Below are 23,955 nucleotides of genomic sequence, written 5' to 3'. Positions count from 1 at the left end.
CAGAAAAGAATTGGAAAACATAGTTCGTACAAAACACTTATCGGATTATGAGCGAAACGAACTATTGAATGTAATTCATGCGAATCAAGGAGTGCTTTTAAAACCCAATGAAAAGTTGACTGCTTCCAACATAGTTAAACACAAGATAATCACAAAGGATGAGGAACCTACTTATACAAAAAGCTACAGATATCCTCATAACTTAAAACATGACGTGGAAGAGCAAATCAGAGAACTATTAGAAAACGGCATAATTTCCCCATCTAGTAGTCCATATTCGTCACCTATATGGGTTGTACCCAAAAAACAGGATACATCCGGAAAAAAGAAAATACGAGTAGTAATAGACTACCGAAAGCTAAACGACAAAACGGTAAATGATAAATTTCCAATGCCACATATAGAGGAAATTTTAGACAACCTAGGCAAATCATGTTATTTTACTACGTTAGACCTTAAATCTGGGTTCCATCAAATCGAGATGGATCCATTGTATCGTGAGAAAACAGCTTTTAGCACCTCAACCGGGCACTATGAATTTAATAGAATGCCGTTTGGGTTAAAAAATGCCCCGGCCACATTCCAGCGAGCAATGAACAGCGTTCTTACCGATTTAATAGGAAAAGTTTGTTTTGTTTATCTGGACGACATAATAGTAATCGGTAAAGATTTAACGTCTCATTTGAAAAATTTATCAACTGTATTGAAACGCCTAACATCGTTTAACTTAAAAATACAGCTCGATAAGTGCGAATTTATACGTAGAGAAACCGAGTTTTTGGGATATATTATTACACCCCAAGGAATAAGGCCCAACCCAGACAAAGTTAAGAAAATTTTAGAATGGAGCATTCCTAAAACAAAGAAAGAAGTCAAACAATTTCTTGGGCTTGCAGGTTTTTACCGCAAATTTATTAAAGACTTCTCCAAAATCACGCGACCCTTATCTAGTTGTTTAAAGAAAGACGCAAAGCTAGATGTAGGAAAAGAAGGATATACAAAGGCATTCGAAAATCTGAAGACCATACTATCATCAGATCAAGTGTTAGTCTTCCCTGATTTTGAGGAACCATTCATTGTTACAACGGATGCCAGTAACCACGCATTAGGGGCTGTGCTATCACAAATACAATGCGGTCAAGAAAAGCCGATTGCATTCGGTAGCAGAACGTTGAATGATACTGAACAGCGGTATTCAACAACCGAAAAGGATGCTTTAGCGATTATCTGGGCCGTTGAAAAATATAAGCCATACCTTTATGGTCGCAAGTTCACGCTTGTAACGGACCATAAACCATTAGTTTTCATTAAGTCTTGCTCCAAAAATGCAAAAATATTGCGATGGCGCTTAGAATTAGAAAATTATGAATTTGAGATTAAGTACAAGGAAGGAAAGGCAAACGTAGTTGCGGATGCACTTAGTAGGAAACCGATGGATGAAATTTTGGTGAACACAAATACGAGACAATCTGTTTATCCACATCCTTCTACTAGTACGAAAGCTGATTCAACTAGTAACACTGTACATTCAGCGAAAACGTCAGGGGACTACCACATACATCATACAGAAAGACCAATCAATTATTTTAAAAATCAAATAGTTTTTCAACATGGAGAAGAAAATTCTGAAATACAAGAAACTCCATTCCCACTCTTTAAAAGGTCTGTAATAACGAGACGAGCATTTGAGGAGAGTGATATACATGAAATACTGCTCAGATTACATAACGGTAGGCAATCTGCAATACATGCCCCGAACACATTGTTATTTCTTGTTCAACAAGTTTATAAAAAGTATTTTGATAAAAAAGGGCATTTTGTACTCACATCAATAAAAGTAGAAGATGTAACAATAGAACAACGCCAAGATGATATTGTCAGAAAAGAACACGAGAGAGCCCATCGCGGTATACGAGAAGTTGAGCAGCAAATAAGGAGAGCATATTTTTTTCCATACATGTTAAGCAAAATACGTAAATTTAATAATTCTTGTAAAATTTGCTTCGAACACAAGTATGAACGTAAGCCATACAATATTAAAATCACGCCTAGGCCAATCGAATCGGCACCATTTCATAGAATTCACGTTGATATTTTTGGCATTGACAAAAATTGTTACTTAACCATAATATGCTCTTTTTCAAAACATCTGCAAGCCATTAAAATAAATTCCAGAAATACCACAGATATCCAAGCAGCATTAAGTCAATATTTCTCCAATTTTGGAATTCCAAGAACGATCGTATGTGATCATGAAAATTCATTTAAAAGTATTCAGCTCTCTGATTTTTTGGGCAAATTGGATATCAGCGTCGATTTTGCATCATCGTCAGAATCAAATGGACAAATTAAAAAACGCATAGCACTTTGATTGAATTATATAACACTAATAAACATAAGTTCCCAGATTTAAGCTCTGACGCAACGTTCCCTTTGATAATAGCAATGTACAACGAAACAATACATTCTGCTACTGGGTTTTCACCAAATGAAATAATTTTTAACAAAACAAATGCGATTGATCCTGTGGAAAAAAATCAAACGGCAAATACCCTATTTACGAAAGTTTCTAAAAATTTAAAAAAAAGCGTATGAATACATGAGTAGGAATAACCCCAAAAGATAGAATCCCCCGAAAGTGAATATAAATGAACCTGTGTACATTAAGAGAGGAACTAGGAAAAAATTAGATTCTAGGTTTATTAGATATAACTGTAAAGCAGAGAATGATAAAACTATAACAACCATTCGGAATATCAAAAGGAATAAGGAAAAATTGAAGCGAATTAGGAAAACCTAGGGTAGTTTTTTGTCTTAAGATTTTATTGTTAAAATAGAATAAGAGTTATACGTATTATAACGTTTTATAAAAAAATCATCTTTCACATCGACTGGCCGAGGACGTCCGTCTTCCACCCCCGGGAGGAATTATGTTATTCTCAGCTATCCTGCACGAACCGCAGCATTGAATTGAGTTGTATAAACGCTGAGCCGCGAGATAAGCTCAAGCGAAGCTTCGTGAAGCTGCAGCGTCGAGTAGATCCTCCTTCTGCGTTCAGCCGCCTACCGGATCGGTCGTTTTGATAAGTAATAAAACCCTTCCTATCGTGACCCACGACTATAATCATATATATACTAGCTGATTAACCCGATTTCATCCGGGTAGAAATAAATTCCAAACTGAAGAGTGTTTGCATTCAGTATCAGTTTTCAGTTTTACAATCTTAAATATTATTATGTGGTGAAAATTTTAGTATTAATTTACATCTCATATGGACATACCATGGGTTAAAATTTCATCCATCTAGGGGAAGGGGAAAGGGGGGCTCTCACATTACCCCATACCTCAAAAATGGTTAAAATGCAATATGGGTATCAATTTCCCATTATTTGTGGTCTCAAAATCGAATGGTGTTACTCTTAATGTTCAATCTTACCTTAGACTCCCTCTACCCTCCTCCTCTTCAGCAAAATAATAGCAATGCTCAAAACGAAAAATGGTAATTCTTATCACATGTATGCTCGCAAAATCGACTAAATCTATCTGTACAAAACTTGGCTGGAGTGTTGCTAATTTTTTATTCTTTCGAATGTCTTCATTCCCTTTCTCCCTTCCGAACACCTATGCCTTAAAATGATGAAACATAATAATAATTCAACAATTATGGAATTGGGTTTTACAAAATTTGGTACACATACTACTTAAATATGTAGCCATCATGTAATAACATGACATTCATTTCGGGAAGGGGTAAAGGGGGCTCTCACACTATTCCCTACCTCAAAAAATGATAAAAGTGAAATATGGGTATCATTTTAGTAGTATTCAGGGTCAATCAAATGAATGGTCACAGTTTAAGTGCTCAATCTCATCTCAGACTTTTTCTATTTTCTCCTACGTAGCAATTATTCTCAATCACACAAAATCGGTCTAATCAATATACACCACACATAATTATAAGAAAACCAATTTTTGAAGTGTGAATGTCCGACATTCTTATGCCTCCTTCCTGCCTTTATCTTTATTTAACCAGAACCACTACTTTTAATCACTACCTTACTTATGCAATATGCAATCCCTTTTGTTTTCCCTCCTTTTCCTCTTCTACAACGAAATAATGTTGGCTTGACTCAAAAAGCGTTAATTATGATGACATGCATACAATTGTATTACGCAATATCTTTTGGTCTGGTGTGCATCAAACTTGATTTCAGGGTAGTAAATTTTGTTGTTGGACTTAGTTTTGTAGATTTGATCACCCTTCTTTAACTCTCCCGAAAACTTTCACAAAACGTTACTTCTAAGCGAGAAAGCAAAAGAACTTTAAATCGTGCTTTTGCAACTCTCCCCCACTGAAAAAGTGCCCACTTCGAATTTTGTTGATTTTCGCTCAATATTTTTTTCTCAATCCAACTAAATATACTGCAAGTATTTTTCGTATATTGATTAACATATTTCATATAAGATCCACTAATGAGTAAGCGAAAACAAACATATTTTGATTTTGAGAAAAAAATAATAAAAAAAAGTATCTAAAAAAACAGTGACAAGAAAAAGTGCCCACTTTTAAAATTAGAGCTTTGCATAAACTTTTCCATTGAGGGCTAACCAATTTATTGCGTTTTCATATTTTTCAGGTTTGTTAGCACTATTTTCGACATTTTTACACGTATGATCACGTGTTTAACTCATGTTTGGTTGTAAATATACAATTTGTTTATATTAGGTTTAGGTATCTCATTAATTTGAGTGGTACAAGAAATTAAATAGTATAAAATATGTTTTATGGCATTTATCTACATTAAAATAACTTATTCAAAGCACGAAATCCACAACGCAGCGGTAGGAAAATTCATAGTTACATTTTAAACGCACCGATCGGTGGAGGATCGCCCTCGTAGAGGAGACAAACTCAAAACAGATGCGCGCATGGACGCTAAGATCATTCGTGAGGTCAAGAAAAATTCAAAAGTAACTGTCAGGGAGATCTTGGAAATACTTCAGCCATCAGTTTTTGAAAGAATTATCCGTCGCCGGCTTGTTGCATACGAGTTAAAGAGCAGATTTGATAGGAGGCGCCCTTATATCAGCTAGGCCAATAAGGCCAAGCGTCGAAAGCTCGCTGAGGAACATGCTGCTGTGCCTCTAGACTACTGGATAACGGTTCTGTGGTCATACGAATCAAAATTTGAACTTTTTAATCGAAGATGGCATGAACGTATACAGTGCAGATCGAAGGAGGTAATGCTGCAGGTTCGCCACATCCAGGGCACAGTATGCCATGAAGGAGGCAATATGGGTTGTTTTTCGTCCAGTGGAATGGGGAGCCTTGGGAACATTAACGGTGTTAAGATTGCAGATTACAACATAAACATAAACATCCTGCAACAAAATCTGGAGATTTCACTGATCCTGACGGGCCTTGAAGAGAAGTTTGTTCTCCCGGCTGGGGCAAGTTCCACGCAGCCCGGCGGGGCCAAGTTCGACATACTGCCAAGAAGACGAAGTCTTTCTTCCCGTCTTGTCGGACAAAACTGTTGAAATGGTCTCCTCAGAGCCCGGAGATTAAGAATTTGTGGGCAGTTCTCGATGCCAGGGTGGACAAAACTGATGTATCGAATAAAATCGACAATGTTGAAGCTCTAATGCGCGCTTGAGAAGAATAAAGTCCCCAAAAACTAAAAATCCTGGTAGAAAGCATGCTAAAGCGCCTTCAGCAGGTTGTAAAAGCTAAAAGAGAAAACGTAAAATATCAAAATGCATTTATTATTTCTTATTTTTATGTATAATAATGAATAACTGAAGTGGGCACTTCTTCTTGTCACTGTTTTTTTAGATACTTTTTTTTATTATTTTTTTCTCAAAATCAAAATATGTTTGTTTTCGCTTACTCATTAGTGGATCTTATATGAAATATGTAGATCAATATGCGAAAAATACTTGCAGTATATTTAGTTGGATTGAGAAAAAAATATTGAGCGAAAATCAACAAAATTCGAAGTGGGCACTTTTTCCTGCCGGTCACTGTAGATAATAAATGTAAAATGTATATTAATCTGGTTTCGTCGACTAAAGGTATTTTCAGCTAATAGTACAAATTTAAAACTGTAGAACTCAAAATACTCTAAATTAAATCACTCTTCCGTTTCGAAATTCTTTCTACCCGGATGAAATCGGGTTAATCAGCTAGTTGTTAATATGGAACGAGGCGACGTTCGTTGGGTCAGCATGTAGTAACATAGAGATGGCCAAAGAGTTTATGAACAAGAATTTTTATGGGAATAAAACAAGGGTGGTCAAAGCACCGAGCGTAATTCATGATGACAAGATCCTGGACCTGGAGAAGTGGAACAACATTCTGTCAAAAAAGAAAAACACGGCCCCAGGAGTGGACGTACAAAATGTTGCAAATGTTAAATGAGGAGTGTGCTGCGCGAATGGTGGAAGAGCTGATTAAAAAGTATAGTCAAGGCAAAGCGGGCAACAAGCTGAAATTGACCAAAATTGTGTCAATAAGCAAGTCAGGAAAAGACCCGACCATGCCACAAAACTACAGGCCGATTGCGATGCTTCCAACCCTGACAAAGGTAATAGATTCTGCAGTTTTGGAAATACTTACAGAGTCGATAGAGAAGTTCCAAACAATCCCATGCACATCTTTTGGGTTCAGGAAAAATAGATCGATCACGACTGCTACGATCTGGGTAAACAATGAAGTGCTTAGAAACAGCAGGAGGAGCAAATACACTGGCATCATCTTTGTAGATATAACAAATGCATACAACAGTGTCAACATTCTTAAGCTAGTCTAGATTCTACAACCATCGATGATCCCTAAGCAAGCGATCAGATGGATTGGAGACCTATTGACAAATAGAAGATTACAAATAGCAGTCAACGGACACACTGTCACAAGGTTGGTATCGCATGGCCTCCCTCAGAGTGATGTCCTGTCACCCACCCTATTTAATGTGTACGCCAGCCAATGCCAATCCTGCAATAATGGTGGGAATAAGATTAAGATCATACAATACACGGATGATTTCGCAATAACTGTGTCAGGAAACCCCTTGACAGTAAAAAACGAGCTCCAAGACGTACTGAAACTGGAGATTAATATGGAAAAAACCGAACTAATGACATTCCCAAGAGATGAGGCAGCCATATAGGTGAGTCTCAATGGACAAATAATCTCTAAGACAAATAAACATGTGTTTCTGGGCATCAACTTAAACCAAAGACTCAAATTCAATGAACAGGTCGAAAAAGAAATACAAAGAGCCCAAAGTAAACTAAATATTATAAAAGTGATATGTAACAAGCGAAACAATATAAGCTCAGAGAAGGCAATACAAGTACACAGGGCAATTATAAGGGGATCAATGGAGTTCGGGATAACAGTAATGAGCAACGCCAAAAACGCAAGCCTTTCCAAGGTAGATAAATTGCTGCACCAGTCTCTACGCAAAGTCACAGGATGTACGAAAACGACCCCAATAAACACCTTGATTTCGATGGCGGCAGAGGTACCATCTCCAATAAGGAGAAGATTCCTGATGGCAAAAGAGATGATGAACAGCTTGAAAGGATCATTCCGGAAACGGCACTCGGTACAGGAGCTGTCGTTTCTAGACAATGTAGAAATCGTCAAAACGGTTAGCAAAGTAAGATACAATGAGATGAAAAACTGTGATATAGAGATAAGAATACGAATCCCGGGACTAATAACTAGCAAAAGGGAAGCAAACCCCAAGGTGATAAAACAAATCTGCATTGAGCACATGAGAAAAAAGGATCAAAATCTCCCCAGAATATTCACAGATGCCAGTATCACAGACACAGGATGTAGGATTGGAATCTACATCCAACTCCCAGATGTGCAAGAGGTCAAAGAATTCGCCTATAAACTAAAGAACAAGGTATCGATACGAACAGCGGAACTTATTGCGATTGACAGAGCCCTGGAAATCGCTGCAGTAAAACAAATTAACAATCCAGTGGTGTACACAGATAGTATGGTAGCTTGTTATATTTTGAGCAATGCCACAAGGGCCAACTTTGTAGAGGAAATTGCGTTGAACATATTGCACAACTGCGTGTATACGAGGGCGAGCATCCAATGGATACCCAGTCACGTGGGAATAGAAGGGAATGAAAAGCGGATAAGCTGACAAAAAGGGTGAAAAATAAAAAGCACAAATAACAACGTGCATTCTTTCCACGATGGATCGTTTGGATAATGATAGTGAAGCCACCTTAACCGGCGACGAAGGCGAACAATGGGGTGCAACGAGCAGTAAGAAGAACAGGAACGATTTCTCGTTAACTGAAGAAGTTTATCAAGAAAGGAAGCGAGATTTGATGCGCCAGTTAAAACTGGTGAAACAGGGTAAGCACCCGAAATACCTCGCACGTGAACGTGCCCTGAAGAAGGAGCTGGATCAACGTCTATTGGAAAACGAGCTGGATCGCAAGTGCCAGCTTGAGTGATCCCAACGAGAATCTGCCATCCTGGGAAAAATCAATACTAGCGTCGATCGGCCATCACAGTGCAAAAGCGAGCGGCGGTAGCAATCCGGGAAATTTATCCATTTTCCTCGCTATCTACGCGTAAAATCGTGTAAAAAAAGAATTGAAAAAACTTTCGCTGTCGTTTGTTGTTGATGTTGACTGTGCGTGGACGGGATCTATTTTTGTAAACTTCACGCAGGTGCGTAACGCGAAAATTTAACTGGGCATGCTCAGCAATAATGTGTGTTGTGTGGTGTTTGGTAATGGCAAAAGGGCAAACTCGGAAATTTTTCATGCGCTAAGGCCTCCAATAGCGCTTCATTTCGGGAAATGAGCTGAGTCGAAAGGCAAAAAAACTGTAAACGCAGTCGCAATGGGTCCCTCGAGCAGCGAATTGGTCAATTTCCCCGTGGTCGAAGAAAACAGATTTTCCATGGTTTCCCGTGGAAGACAAGATGGAAGATCCGAATCTGGGCTCAGATATTTCGTACGCCAGCATAAGTCCAGTGTCAAAACGCCTACCGTCGTCTGCCAGTCAGATGGATACGGCTAGGAAAAAAGTGCTGAAAAAACTAGTGTTCGATTTTCCCAGCTCAGTCTTTCTATAGATGTTAAGAAAATTATTCGCAGTGTGGTATTTTATAAGAAGTATATTTTGTGGTGCTAATTCCCCCCACACTGCTTCTGTGAAGTGAATGGTTCTACTCTCATGGAAAGTCAAGCAACATTTCCTCTGAATGGTTCAGTAAACGCCTTGACAACGCCAAAAAGGTCCACAATTCTGATAGCCTTTGACCTCATGAAGAAAAGGGATTTAAACTTTGGGACTAGCAAATGATTCATATTTGGCTGTCGCCCGAAGGCAAGAGGATAGCGTCAGCGAAAAGGAGCAGGGGTGGTTTAAATGTTACTAGAGATGAGTCCAAAGAGCGGGAACTGTACGGATCGATCCCATCCTAAGCGCGAGCTTTTTTTTTTTTATATATAAAACTCTGTTACTGTAAAGGATTTCGAAAAATCCATCATTTCGGGTCGAAAGTAATCCGCGTTTTCGTGTTCGCGAGTGAGTGATGGAATCAGCGTCACTTCGGAAGAAGGAGATGTCCGTTTGGGGGCTGTACCCCCACGGGACTGGCGGGCAAGTGTGGCCGAATACCCACGCAGCGGCAGCCACAATCGGTGGCGTAACACCGCGCCGGGGTCAAACCGGTCAATTTCCCACGCCAAGTTCGTCGCACAGCACTACCCTATCGGCGTACACCAGTATGAGTTGGATCCCGGAATGGGCGCGTAGCGACAGGACGGTCGCCCCTCCACAAGGCACTACACTGGTGCAAAAAGGTGGATTGTCGGCCCAGGACATCCGTTTCGCTGAAAGACACGAAGGAGACACGCGGAGCCGCAGCGGAATGTATCGCACGGAGCGGCAACAGGAGATCCTCTTAAGGAGGAAGGCCATTATCGAAATGGAGATGGAGCTATTGCGGCTGGAAGAGATGCAGACAAAGACGAGGATGCAAACAGCAACCCGCTACTGTACGGCAGGTTCTCACGGGGAAGAGCTGCGACCCCGCGAACCACCTGTACAATTTTCTGGCATCGAGCACGGCCGCGACGAAATGGCCGCGTACGAACAGTGGCGTTACGCCATTGATCATAACAGGAGGCACACCGCGATGGCGGACACCTCAACTACACCCGCGATGGCGTATTCACATCGATCACCGGAAAACCACGCCACGGAAAAAGGACACGCACCAGGAACGGCACACACAGCACCTTTCGAATCTACGGCACACACGACACATTCTTCACCAACGCCCGCAATGACACACTGCTCGAAACCAGAAATCACTTCATCACATAACGACACAGATGCGAACACTTTTCACCTTCAATCCAGCGTCTCGCACCTGAAAGTAGAGGAACAGTTTGATTGGGCGACGAGCGAGCGGTTGCGCGAAGTGACCGGTTTTGTACAAAGACGGTTTCGTGAAAACCGGTTGATGGAGCGACAGAAGGCGGAATTCCGTCGTCAAAAGTTTGCTGCAACTGTTGCTTGATCGTTGTTTTTATTGTGCTATCAAAATTGACGTTTGATAGATAACGCACAGCAGAGATAACGATCAAGTAACGGCTCGATGATAAGCTGGGTCACGCAAAATCCCGGTAGAGGGCACGAGATTGGAGAAAGAGAAAGAACGATCGCTCGCAATATACCGTTCGGCTAACCACAGGTCATTGCTACCGGGTTGCACCGGCGTCAGCTGATTGGGTAAACGACCTGTGGTGAAGCCGAAAAGTTCGGTTGCAGCGGTTGCCGATCGTTCTTTCGCTATCAGACCGCCAAGAAGTGCAGTGTAAATTTTTTAACCGATGAATAAATCAAACGAGTTCAAAAAATTACTGTCTTATCCTTTGGCGGGAGAAAGAAAGCGCCTTGCCGCACCAGGTGCAGCAATATTAAAAAATTTACATTTTTGCGATTTACATTTAATGCAATTCCGCGAATTACTTGCAACAAGTGTAAAAAAAAAGGACGAAGCTGCCATTCCGTATCGAAGCCATCCTGCCAAGTGAGCAATTCGACGTGCCGGGGCTATTCGATACAAGCCGAGAGTGATTGTGGCCGGTCCAACCGAGAAACAATTAATAATATGGACCACTGTGCAGTGTGTGGACAAGAAAAAGGCCACGATTACGTGATATGCGAATCGTGTGCCAGAGTGTTCCATTGTGCGTGCATCGATGAAGATGAGGTGGAAGGCGGAGGAGTGTGGTGTTGCGACGAATGCAGGGCAGGACCGTCGCCAGCAGCCCAACCGTCAGCCGACGACGGACACGCCGCGCGTGCGGAAACTCCGATGGCGCTGCCGCCATCGACCAGCAGACCCACGCGGCCAACGACTAGCGGATTCACGCAGCCGACCTCGATGGCGCAGCGTGCGAACATGACACCGCTGGCGGAGTTGCAAAACTGGGCCCGCGAAGTACGCTCATCGCAGGGGACCCCCGTTCAACAAACGAGTGCGAAAAAGGATCCGGTCGAGGAAGTGCTCGTCCTCATGGAAGCTTGTTTCGACTCGTTAATAAACAAAATGGTGGCCAAGAATGCATCGAACGCGACCGCTCCACCTAGAATGGTCCACCCTAGCTCCAAGGCGTTCGAGTTTCGCGAGGCTGTCCGGAATCATCAGGCAGGGGCGAACCCGCCTTACCCGAACGTCCATTCGGGCTCGCCGGTGTACGGGTCTACGGCGGTGCACGAGCTAACCCAGAGCCAAATGTCAGCGAGGCAAGCCGTCCCCCGCAAGCTGCCGCCATTCTCTGGTCGGCTTGAAGATTGGCCAACCTTTCTCGCCACCTACGAGGAAACTACCAACCTGTGCGGCTTCACACCCATCGAGAACGTGATCAGGCTGAGGCAGGCGCTCAGCGGAAGGGCGCTGAAAGCCGTGGAGTGTCGGCTGAGACGTGCCGAGGACCTGCAGGAGGCGCTGGCGTCGCTCAAAGAGATGTACGGCAGGCCCGAGCATCTCATCGACACGCTGCTCGCCAAGATTCGTCGAGCGCCGCCGCTGAAGGAAGACCACCTAGACAGCCTCCTCGACTTCGCCATCTCGGTGGAAGAGATTTGCGCGACCGTGAGGGGCAGCGCAGCCGAGCATCGTTTCGACGGACCTGTGCTAAAGGAGCTCGTCGGTCTGCTACCTTGGCACTTGAAGATCGACTGGGGACGACATTGCCTATCGAGTCCGACGAAGACGCTAGGTGAGTTCGGTATCTTTATGTGCCAGCTAAAAAGTGCCCTCCTCCACGTAGTGACACCCTCACCCCAGCCGGTGGAAAAACGTGCCGCTCGTCATGTAGGCGTGCATACAACCTCCGAAGTGATACCGAAGCCACCGAAAACCGCTGCACTGTGCATCTGCGACGACGGGTGCAAGACGCTGGTGGATTGCTGGGGGTATTGGCAGCTGGAGGTGCCGCAGCGTTGGACTCACGTGCGAAGCAACGGAAACTGTCGATCGTGTTTAAAAATGCACAAAGGACCGTGCCGGGATTCCAAGCCATGCGGCCGGGACGGATGCACGGCGAAGCACCATCGATCGCTGCATGATGGCGCACGTCAACCCAACCAGCGCGAACATGAAGCACCAAAGCTAGTCGGCGACAGCGCTACGGCTCATCCCGTACCATCGGAACGTAAGTCTCTTAACATTCACTCAACAGGTGCACCCACCGTGATGCTCCGCTACGTTCCGGTGACGGTCTACGGGCACGGGAAAAGCGTCGACGTCCTTGCCTGTCTCGACGAGGGTTCTTCAATAACGTTGATGGAACACACGTTGATGGAGGAACTGGGCCTAAAAGGGTCCCCCAAACCGCTCTGCCTCTCCTAGACTGGCGGACAAATGAGAGAGGAGAAAAGCTCAGCAAAACTTTCCATCACCGTGTCCGGCTCCGGAAGCGCAGGCAAGCGCCACGAGTTGCCAGCAGTGCGGACGGTGCGCAGTCTGGCCCTACCACCGCAGTCCGTCAACGAAAGGGAGATAGTAGCACGGTACCAGCTTCTTCGGAAGGTGCCGCTGCAATCGTACCTACGAGAGTCTCCTCGGTTGCTTATTGGCATGGACAACTACCGTCTGTCCTGTCCGCTGAAAACGATGGAAGGAGCGCCTAACGAGCCAGTAGCCACTAAAACCCGACTCGGCTGGGTAGTTTCTGGCAATTGCGCACCCGAAGTACGCGGCAAAGACGCCGAAAAGCTGATCCATCGCCATGTCATGTGTACAGGCCGCGATCGCAAAGGTAGACACGCCAATACCCAGCCATGGCAGCGCATACGACTACCACGAAGTGACCTAAGCGCGGAAGTACGGAGCCGACGAAGCAGCGAACGCCAGCGGCCACCACCAGTGGCAGTACGAAACAGAAGACCGGTGCTGGCAAGATCACCTGTGCAGCAGCCGGTGGTGGGATTGGAACACCCAAACGAGCTCTTCACGGACCGAGGCACAAACTTCGTTGGGGCCAATCGGGAGTTGCTGGAAACAGTAAACTCGATTAGTAAAGAAGAGCTGGTAGAAGGCGCAGACATCCCCTATACAACCTGGCACTTCAACCCACCATCCGCGCCCCATTTTGGACGGGCCTGGGAAAGGCTGGTGCAATCCGTTAAAAGGACTCTTCACGGGATCCAATTCACCCGAACGCCAACGGACGAGGTGTTTAAGAACTGGCTGATCGAAGTGGAGGGCATTCTGAACGCGCGCCCGTTGACAGAAGTTCCGGTTGATAGGGAAGAAGACGCCCCGCTCACCCCAAACCATTTCCTGCTAGGCTCATCGGCCGGAGCAAAACCGATAGTTCGACCGGATGACTCTACAGCCGCGCTACGGAACTCCTGGAAGACATCGCAGCGCTATGCAGACCAGTTCTGGCGAATGTGGATAGCCACGTACCTACCCACCCTCACCAAGCGGACCAAATGGCACCAACCAGTGCTGCCCCTCGCCGAAGGAGACGTGGTCATCGTCGTCCACGACAACCTACCGCGCGGTAGCTGGCCGAAATGACGGGTCACAAGGGCGATAACATCCCGGGACAGAGAAGTGCGTCGGGCACATGTGCAGCTCGCATCCGGAAAAACACTCGAACGACCGGCGGTCAAGCTGGCACGGCTTATCATCGAACCACAATAGTGCTGACCTGGCTGTCACACGCGGGCCGGTGTTGCTTGATCGTTGTTTTTGTTGTGCTATCAAAATTGACGTTTGATAGATAACGCACAGCAGAGATAACGATCAAGTAACGGCTCGATGATAAGCTGGGTCACGCAAAATCCCGCTAGAGGGCACGAGATTGGAGAAAGAGAAAGAACGATCGCTCGCAATCTACCGTTCGGCTAACCACAGGTCATTGCTACCGGGCTGCACCGGCGTCAGCTGATTGGGTAAACGACCTGTGGTGAAGCCGAAAAGTTCGGTTGCAGTGGGGGCGATCGTTCTTTCGCTATCAGTCCGCCAAGAAGTGCAATGTAAATTTTTTAACCGGTGAATAAATCAAACGAGTTCAAAAAATTACTGTCTTATCCGCACCAGGTGCAGCAATAGCAACCGTCATCCAGCAGTGGTTTCGTGGCCACCGTGCAATGATCGAAGCACGCGATTGATTTATTGCATTACGGCAAACAGCAGTGACGATTCAGCAGCGCTTTCGAGCCTACGCTGCTGTGGTGCAGGCAAAAGGAAAATACCTCCGGCTTCGGGAAGCTACGATTTCCATACAAGCTCACTGGAGGTCAACTATTGCCATGCGCAAGTGCATCCAGATGCACTATCAGCGCTTCCGTGCTCAGTCGAAGAATTGTGCTGCACATCGCACCATTCCAGCACCATTGACGGCATCGCGAAACATCGAGCATCGGCAGCGCGAACTGGATGCGCTTCGACGACAGGACTGGTGGCACACGGCGTCTCATCGATTACGTTTTCCAGCGTTGCAGTCTGTGGATAAAAGAGTGGAAATCAGTATTTCGCTAGTGTCTGCTGAGCTAAGTGAACGATACAGCACCGGAGGCCCGATTACTGCGTTGCGGTTCTACCGGCGTTATTTCGCGAACAGCCGATCCACACCCACAACGAACGCACTGCTCCGGAGAGCATCGATTGTCGGCAGCACGAAAGGAATGCGCAGCGTTTGCGGTCCTGATTTCACGGCGGAAATCATCGGAAACGATTCTTCGCTTTGTTGCTGTCCGAGGTCTCCAGTCGCACTCCAACGATGACCGTGGATCCCTCGATTTGCGATCATCCTGTTTAAAAGGGTTTACATTAGAAAAACTAATCTGCGATGGATACTTACCACCAGACAAGGCTTTCATTAACAAAAAAAAATGTTGATAGTAACCAAAGATTAGTCAGCACGGCGAGCCGAATTGACAGCTGGAGAAAGAGTGAGACAACTAACAGGTTGGCTGATAAGTCCCCGGTCTGACACATAGATGGCGCCGCTAGTATTAAATGCATATTATTTTTATATAGTACCAACCTTCAAATGATTCGTGTCCAAATTTGACGTCTGTATGTCAATTAGTTTGTGAGACAGAGCGTCTTTTGTCAAGCAACTTTTGTTATTGTGAACGCCACTTGTTGTTCCACCAAGACAACGCACCGTGCCACAAGTCATTGAGAACGATGGCAAAAATTCATGAATTGGGCTTCGAATTGCTTCCCCACCCACCGTATTCTCCAGATCTGGCCCCCAGCGACTTTTTCTTGTTCTCAGACCTCAAAAGGATGCTCGCAGGGAAAAAAATTGCTGCCGACGTAGCTGCGGTGCGAAAAACTCACGTTGTCTAAGAACCCTTGATGGTGTATAAATATTAAGCTTTGCCAGTAAATCTGGGGCGTCGATTTCGCCAACTAGAAGCTTAGAAACAAACACACACTGAGCTACTATGCGCCTGTGGTCGAGAGGCTCAAGTCCAAGCAGTAAACATCGAGTTCTGTAGTCAAGATTGAACGAAAATTTACAAGAAAAAGAATACAGTGCAAATCGTATAAATCGACGTTGTACAGCTTCAAGTTTTTCGATCCACAGGTTCGTATAGGGGCACCATAAGATGTTGTTAGACTCAAGAATAGAGCGGACGTGGCAAACATAGAGAGCCTTCAGGCATGTCGGGTCGTTGAAATCTTTGGACAATTTACAAATAAAACCTAGCATTCTCAAAGCTTGAGCTATAATTTGTTTCAAGTGGAGGTTAAAATTAAGTTTGCTGTCTAACATAACTCCTAAGTCACGTACATTGCTGTGACGCTGAATTAACCGACTTGATAGCATATAAGGAAATTCAATAAACCTATCCGTCCTATGGAACGTAATGACACAACATTTATCTACGGATATGCATAGGTTGTTAAGAGCGCACCAATTAGAAAAATTATCACAGATGGCTTGAAGTCTACGGCAATCAACTAATGATGAAACAGGTAAGAACAGACGAACGTCATCGGCATACATTAGGCAGGCCTCCTCGGGTATCACAGAAGTTAAGTCGTTGATAAATAAGGAAAATAGCAGCGGGCCTAGGTTGCTACCTTGTGGCACTCCTGAGGTACTCCCGAACGTCCTGGAGACCGCATTGTCAAACTTCACGTGATAGAAGCGATTCGTAAGGTACGATTCAAACCATTGAGTAATACAGGCGGAAAAGCCAAGACGCTGGAGTTTTGCTAATAGGATTTGAATGTCGACACGATCAAAAGCGGATTTGAGGTCAGTGTAAATGGCATCGATTTGATGACCTTTAGCGAACGAGGTGTAGATAGTAGAGATAAAAAGTCGAGCGGCCAACGGATCGCGGATCCTCATAGGGATCGATCTAGGATCGCTCAGTTCGTGGAAATGTCATCTTGCAGATCTCTAAATATTACACACTCTCACAGCTCAGATGCTGCTTGAAATGCAAACTAATTTAAATTGTCCTATTTTGAAATCAAAACAAGATTGTCACACGCGCTAGAACTCTACGTTTGACATGCTTGACCGTGCAAATAAAAATAGAGTTCCACTAGTTTCATGCTTAGCATCCATGAAGATAAGTGAAAATTAGAAGAACAGGATTGGATTATCATAGAGCAATCCACAAAAATTTTTAAATTGTTGAATACAGTAACAATAGAAATAATGGGAGAGAAAACTGTGACCCTCTCAAAAATGGGGTACTTAACCAGGTCTCTTTTGGAAAAACTAAAAAAAAAGAACAAACAAAACTTAGTAGACAAGGTTACTAAATTAGTAGATTTGCTCATTCTTGGACTCGAACAAAGATTTGAAGTCACTAATTACTCAGAAAAAATATCTTACGCAATTTTATTAGATCTCAGGTTCAAAAAGGATGGTTTTTTGGGAAACATTGAGGAATTCGAAAGTACCTATGACAGATTAATAGAGAAGATGATTCCACTTCAGCCTCAGTCAGAAAACACAATTGTAGAAGAAATCGAACTATTAGATAGTGATGATGATATTTGGGAACCTTTAATACGAAAGCTGTAGTCCTATGATTCTTGCAGCTAATGAATTAGATCGGTATATAGCAGAAAATAATTTAAAATTAAAAGAAGATGCCCTTCATTGGTGGAATGAACGAAAATCAACATATTCCATTTTGTACACTTTCGCCAGACAGCATATAAGCATTCCAGCAACATCGGTTCCATGCGAACGCATTTTTTCAAAATCCAGTAACATAATGACTGAAAAACGAAATAGGCTTTCGACAAAAAATTTGAAAGAAATTGTTTTCGTGCAACACAATCACACTTAACACTGTAACACATGTTACAATATGGCCGAAGTTTTTTTTAAATTGTATGTAGTATAAGTGTTTGAAATAAAAATTGAATTTATACTAAGGAAAAATGTAATGAATTTTTATGTATTTTCAAAATTACGTCTAAGAAAATGAAAGACATTTTAATCGTGCAACACAATCACACTTAACCAACACATGTTACAATATGACCAAAGTTTTTTTTTTAAATCGAATGTAGGTTAAGTATTTGAAATGAAAATTGAATTTATAATCAGGAAAAAATGTGATGAATTTTTATTTATTTTTAACATTATATTTTCGGATAGTGCCGGATTTTTACCAGATAAAACCCCTCGACGTCTTTTGGCCCCTGAATCCTCGTTTGGATCTGGTCCGGATGGATATTACTACAAACGAGGGGGATTGCCCGCAGCCCTATTGGGCTGTTCTTGCCTGCACTCTGGTGCGTTGCTCGTCACCCAGCATATTTGTTTATAGACAGACTATTAGGTACATGGTGTTATGCGCATGCCCTGTAATATGCGCTTCCGCGACTTTGCTCAGCTTGGCCAGCATAACTACTCTCGGTAGCAGGAACTCAGTTTAACTGCTGTTTACTCCCACAGTTGCTATTGCTGCTACTGTTGCTGCTGCTGTTGCCGCCGCCGCCGCTGTTTCCGCTTGCCTAATTTCCTCCTTCTCTTGTCGCCAGGTGCGATCAAGAACTCGGATAATTTCCGATGCCGCTGCTTTCACCGTTTGCCACGTGTCTCGTTCTGCCAGCGTAGCTGGAACTAGGGTGTCTACGGTGAACTCGGTTCCGCTATCGTGTCTCAGGCAGTTGTGTCGGATCGTGGTGAACGAAGGGCACACGAATAGTGCGTGAGCGACAGTTCCCTCTGTACGGAAGCAGAGACCGCACGTAGGGTGTGACCTCAGGTTCTTCACGTGCAGATACTCGCAGAAAAACACGTGTCCCGTCAATATTTGCGACAGGTTGAAGTCCACCTCCCCATCCTGCCTATCGTACCATGGTTCCAGTTCCGGGATGAGTTGATATGTCCAGAGGTGGATCTCTCCTGCTTTCTTCTGGCACTTGGTTCAGTCTCCTCCCTCTGCTGACGTTGATGGCATCGAAGGTCTTCGTTGATCAGCAGTCGTATCGGAATAACTCCCGCCACTACGCATGCCACTTCGTACCGTACAGTGCGGAAAGTACTTGCAACTCTAATTGCACTGAGCCGTTGAACCCGTTCGAACTCCCTCTTGTAGTACTGGCGTCCAGCCGCTTCTGAGGCAAATAATATGCCCGCATAGCGCATTACGGAGTTGGACACGCCAGCAAGCACTCGGCGTTTGCTGCTCTGCGGACCGCAGTGGTTTCGCATCAGTCCGGTGAGAGCATCATTGATCCTGCGGGCCTTCGCCGCGGCGTACTCGATGTGTGGTCGCCAGGACAACTTGTCGTGTAGCATTACTCCGAGGTATTTCAGGGTACACTCTGATGTTCTCTCGACCGACCCCACTGTCACTCGTACCGGAAGATGACGATCCCGCAAGCTGCTTACAGCCATCAATTCTGTCTTTTGATGGGCCAGTTCGAGTGTTCGAAACGTCAGCCATCGCTGGACAATGTTGATTGCTTCCTCAGCCCTTGTCGCTACTTCCCGCTTTGTAGGTGCCTCGACGGTTAGGACGATATCATCAGCAAAGCCCACGATTCTGGTCCCGCACGGGAGAGGCTCTTCCAACAAGGCATTGTACATGGCGTTCCAAAGCGTCGGGCCCAATATAGAGCCCTGTGGAACCCCTGCCGTGACACGCCGCTCGACCTTTCCCGCCTCCGTGTGGTACTCGAGAATCCTATCCTGAAAGTAGTTGCGCAGGACATCGTATAGGTATTTCGGCACCTCCATGATTCGCATGCTTTCTCCGATTCGATCCCAGCTTGCAGAGTTGAAAGCGTTCCGCACGTCTAGTGCTATTACCAGGCATACTCGGTTCCTCATTGGGTGTGTTCTTCCGATACTGAAAGCTTCCACACAACGATCTCTTACCCGTTGGATGGCCTGAATCGTGGAGCGGCCTTTCCGGAATCCATACTGCAGCGGTGATAGTTTCCCGTTCGACTCCAGGTATTCGTTGATACGGTTCAGAATAAGTTTTTCAAATACCTTGCCGAGCGTGTTTAGCATGCACAGTGGGCGGAAGGCCGAAGGATCATCTGGCCGTTTTCCTTGCTTAGGTAGTAGAACCAGCCGTTGGGTTTTCCAAGTGCTCGGAAAACTGCCCTCCTCCAGGCACTGTTGGAACAATCTTTGAAACTTGTCCGGGAATTCTCGGATCGCTACCGCCACTGCAACGTTGGGAACGCCATCTGGTCCCGGTGCCTTCCGGGGTGGCATATCTGCAGCGATACAAAGAAGCTCCTCCTGCGTGACAGGGCGAATCATGCCAGTGGCTGCGACAGTGTCCGGCCACTCTGTCTCTTCACGCTGGGGGAACAAATGGTCGACGATTGCCTTCAGCTTGACTGGACATCGCTCCTGCGGGATTCGACTTCCTTTGACTCGCAGCATGATGGTTTTGTAGCTTTGACCCCATATGTCGCTATCCGCCTCTTGTGCCATCTCATCGCTGCATCGCCGTTTGCTGACTTTAATCGCCTTGGTCAGTGCTTTGCGAGATGCTCGTAGTACCTCCACTCGCTTCAAACGGACGATCGGATCGCGTGCCTGTTTCATCCATCGTCTAGTGCGGTCACAGCGGTATCGCAGCTGATCTATTTCCTCGGTGTGCCAACAAACTGGCTTTCTCCTGCAGTTAAGACGTTTCCGGGGCATGCTAAAATCGCAGGCCTGTGACAAGAGTGCCGTCATGGTGTCTGCATTATTGTCATGATCGACTAGCCCTGCCCACATCAGACTCTCGACAAATAACGCCTTGTCGAACCTAGCCACGTTCCAGCGCTTGCCGTTGAACAAAGGTTCGTTTTGCTGGCGGAGTTTTAGTTGCTGCTGTGACCCAATGGTGTATCGCAGCTCGTTGTGGTCGCTCCCGTTGTATCTTTCGTCAACTCTCCAGTTGGGGTTTTCACAAACCACAGGGCTGGCGTAGGTTACATCGACGATTGAAGTCGCTCCAGACGTCCCAACTCCTAGGAACGTCGGCGTGTTCCCTACATTAAGTAGTGTCAGACCCAGTTCCTCTGCGGTGGCGAGAAGCTCATCACCACGCTGCTGGGTCGTACGGTTTCCCCAATTTGTTGCCCAGGCGTTAACATCGCCTGCCAGCACAACCTTTGATCTACCATGAACTGCTGCTTGGATTGCGTCCATCGTGGTGCGAAACTCGTCAATACTCCATCGTGGTGGTGCGTAACAGCTTACGAAAGTTACCTCATTAACTTTGGCGATTGCAACACCCTCGACGTTAACTGGCACAATCTTTTGGATCGGAAACCTCCCTACTGCGACTACTGCGGCCGACCTGCAACTGTCAGTTACCCAGTTTCCATTTTCTACTGGAACCCGGTAGACATCCGATAGCAGGGCGACGTCGCACTGCTCCTCTCGGATGGACAGCATCAGTAGGTCCTGTGCTGTCCTGCTGCCCCGCAAGTTGAGCTGAACTACCTGCATAGCCCACCGTTGGATGCTCCCTGGGTTCCCGGGTTTATAGCCCTCCCCGTGCGACATGGGCCTTCATGTCGCTCCTTCTAACACCGGAAGCACAGTTTTGTCCGATCCTCTCCTGTACAGACCGCCGCACGATGACCTATGGCTCCACAGCGTGCGCAACGGAGCTTCTGCGTAGACCTCTCGAGGCTGCACACCGTCCATCCCACAGTGATCTTGCGCTTGAGGAGGTCCTCCACCCGCGTCGTTGGAGCCTTGAACCAAGCCCTCTTGGATCCATCGTGCGCAGTGATTATTTTTACGCTGCTCTCCTCTATTTGGAGATCGAGCAGAGACCTGACCTTCGCTACAAACTCTGCCTTTGTCACCGTGACGTCTATGCCTTTACACACCAGCTCCTCCATGGGCGTAAGGCTCCTTATATTCGTCTCCTTCGACACCACCCTACGCAGCGCGGTTGCTACGGTTTCGGCCGAGTCTGTGTCGTCTTTAAGCTCTACGATAACTGCGTTCGTGAAGCGTGCCTTCCTAACTGCCAGAACGTATGGCTGTATTTCGGTCGCGAACTCTGCGCTACTCCTGGCATCAGTTAACGCCTTAGCGACCATTTCCTTCGACTCCGCGCTGATCATTACCGCGGGATTGGTAGGCCGCTTCTTCTTCTTTTCAGACTCGTGTTTTGCTGGCACTGACGTCGATTTATTGGCCTTCGGTTTGTCAGTTGCCGGCTTGGCAACCTTGCCACCGGGTCCCACTTTGTTCCACCGGGGTGTGGTGGGGCCTACTCCCTTGACTACTGGCACCCCTGACTCCGACGTATCCGTAGGATGTGACTCTTTTCCTTTGGCGGTTGACTTTTCAGTCGCGCTTCCCTTGTTTCTTTCCCACATTCTCCTGAGCTCCTCTTCTAGTGTCTGCATCCTGTCGAGCAGCATGTTCTGGCTTTCGACATAGCGCTGGTTGATACTATTGAGCTGATCGCGCATTCGCTGCTGATCAGCTTCCCGTGTCACGCGCCAAGATTCCTGCTCCGTCCTGAAGATATCCACCGCTTTTGACAGTGCCTCGTGTAGGTCGTTCATGGTTGCCTTTGATGCCCTCGCTTTCTTCAGGATGGCAGTCATCTTGCCAATGGCTGCCTCCGGTGAATCCACTGCCACCATGGTTTTCTCCGCCACCCCTTCGTCCTCCGTCAGCGATTCCGCGGCTGCCTCATTGTCGGAGGAGGCCACCACCGAAGGTCCTTTCTTTGGCATGCTTCTTGCACCAAATAAATATAAAAAAATGCAAATTGTCCTTGCCGCTCAAGGGTTTAGGCGTACGTACGCACGCACACGCGTTCGCGCACGCTGGCGTGCCGTGCGAAGCGGAGACGCCAAGACACGGCGTTATTTCGATAGATATCGGTTCGGCAGAGATCGATCCTGCACACACACACACTCTTTTCTGCACTACTATACTAACTGTTTATACAGTACCGTTATATTCGGCCGTTCTGCCAAACTTTGGCACACGATGCCTCAAATAAACAATAACCGAATCACCCCAGCAAAAACCACCGGTGAATCGATTGTTTTGCGCATCACTTAGGAACATCTTGCCGATGAATCCGTCCACTTTTCACAGTTTAAGAAACCACGAGGTTTTGCACCGCCACATGGGCACTGTTTACAAAACAGACTCGGCCAATTTTTAACCGTTAAACACTGACGAATTCCACGATTTCTCACTAGAATCGCTCGCTTTGCGCAATAGAAACTTTAATCTCACTATATCACTTTGAAACACAATGATTTCCCACGATATTTCACTACTTTCACTGAGAGCGTCACAGAGTCGACCGCACTGTTTGACAGCTCATCACACTCCCTGATTGAAGCATACTTGATTAAGTATAGTAACCAGCATTTAATAAAATAATTTTTATTTTAAGAACTGTACCTAGACATGGAAAAAAATATTTTATCTTTTACCATGGTCTAGTAATATTGCCTGTCCTGACTACCGAACTAGATGTTTACTTTTTGGACTTGATTCATAAGAACACAGAAGAAGGACGGCACAGTGCATATTTCTACACAAGTCCTTATCAGGAACCATAGCCCCCCGTTCATTTTAAGCAAAATCAACCTTCTAGCTTCAAGTAGACAGTTACGACCCAGACAATTTTTACGAGTAGAATACAGATCCACAGTACATAGCACTAGTGACCCTTTAACACAAATGATGGAGGCATAGAATTCTATAAGTAATCTAGTTGATATGAATATGATGGTTAACCAGGTTAGAAATTGTTTAAGACAACTTGTTTAACGATCCCTAGGTTTACTTTACCACGTTTTATTTATATTTATGTTGTTTTGTTATGAAGGCAAACTATGCCAGATAACGCGAACCAATAATAAATAAATTAAAAAAAAAAAGTTTTCGCAAAGAAGTGTTTTTTTTCTAGTTTCCAAATTTACAAATTATTTTCACCT

This window comes from Anopheles coustani, chromosome X (assembly GCF_943734705.1).
Source record: "Anopheles coustani chromosome X, idAnoCousDA_361_x.2, whole genome shotgun sequence".
NCBI classification, from domain to species: domain Eukaryota; kingdom Metazoa; phylum Arthropoda; class Insecta; order Diptera; family Culicidae; genus Anopheles; species Anopheles coustani.
This window is presented reverse-complemented; position numbering follows the sequence as displayed.